Source organism: Calidris pugnax, unplaced genomic scaffold (assembly GCF_001431845.1).
Source record: "Calidris pugnax isolate Ruff unplaced genomic scaffold, ASM143184v1 scaffold405, whole genome shotgun sequence".
Classification (NCBI taxonomy): Eukaryota; Metazoa; Chordata; class Aves; order Charadriiformes; family Scolopacidae; genus Calidris; species Calidris pugnax.
Genome location: NW_015091114.1, coordinates 110,931 through 111,982, shown reverse-complemented (window position 1 = coordinate 111,982; position 1,052 = coordinate 110,931).

Sequence of the window (1,052 nt, the reverse complement as noted above, 5' to 3'; positions counted from 1 at the left end):
TGGTCACCTCCACCAGGACGTGGACATGGAAACCTGACCTACCCAGAACCCCCTGGTGGGGCAGCAGGAACTGGGGTGTCCTCCCACCCGCGGGCACCCCCCTGTGGTGGAGGTGGCAGTAGGGGGTGTCCAGGAATTGGGGACCAGTTTGGCACTGGTGGGACCTCTGTGTCACCCTGTAGATGGTAGTACCATCCCAGTTTGGCACTGGTGGCACCCCATGTCACCCTGTAGATGACAGTTTGATCCCAGTTTGGCACTGGTGGGACCCCACATCACCCCAGAGGTGACAATCCCATCCCAGTATGGCCCAGTTTGGCACTGGGCACCCCACATCACCCCAGAGGTGACAATCCCATCCCAGTATGGCCCAGTCTGGCACTGGTGGGACCCCCGTGTCACCCCAGAGGTGACAATCCCATCCCAGTATGGCCCAGTTTGGCACTGGTGGCACCCCACATCACCCCAGAGGTGACAATCCCATCCCAGTATGGCCCAGTCTGGCACTGGTGGGACCCCCTGTGTCACCCCAGAGGTGACAATCCCATCCCAGTATGGCCAAGTTTGGCACTGGTGGCACCCCACATCACCCCAGAGGTGACAATCCCATCCCAGTATGGCCCAGTCTGGCACTGGTGGGCCCCCCATGTCACCCCGTGTCACCTCCCGGGTGGCAGGGCCATCCCAGTTTGTCCCAGTCACTTATTGGTTCTCCCCATTGACCCAATGTTTTTATTTCTTTTTACAGCTTTCCCCTTTTTTCACACCGTTTCAGCACATTAAAGCTCGGGGGGGTGTGACATCGCTGGTGGCACCGTGTCCTGCCGGGGGGTGGCACTTGGGGACACTGGGGGGACACTGGGGTGTCCCCAGGAGGGGTGGTGGGGACACGGAGGGTGGGCAGGAGGACCCGGGGGCGCCTCTCCCGTTGCCATGGTTACCCAGTTTCTAAGGCGACCGGGCCGCAGCGCCATCCCCATGGCAACGCCCAGCCCGCCTCGCGAGCCGCCATTGGCCGGCGCGATCCTGCTCTGCGGGCGCTGATTGGCTGG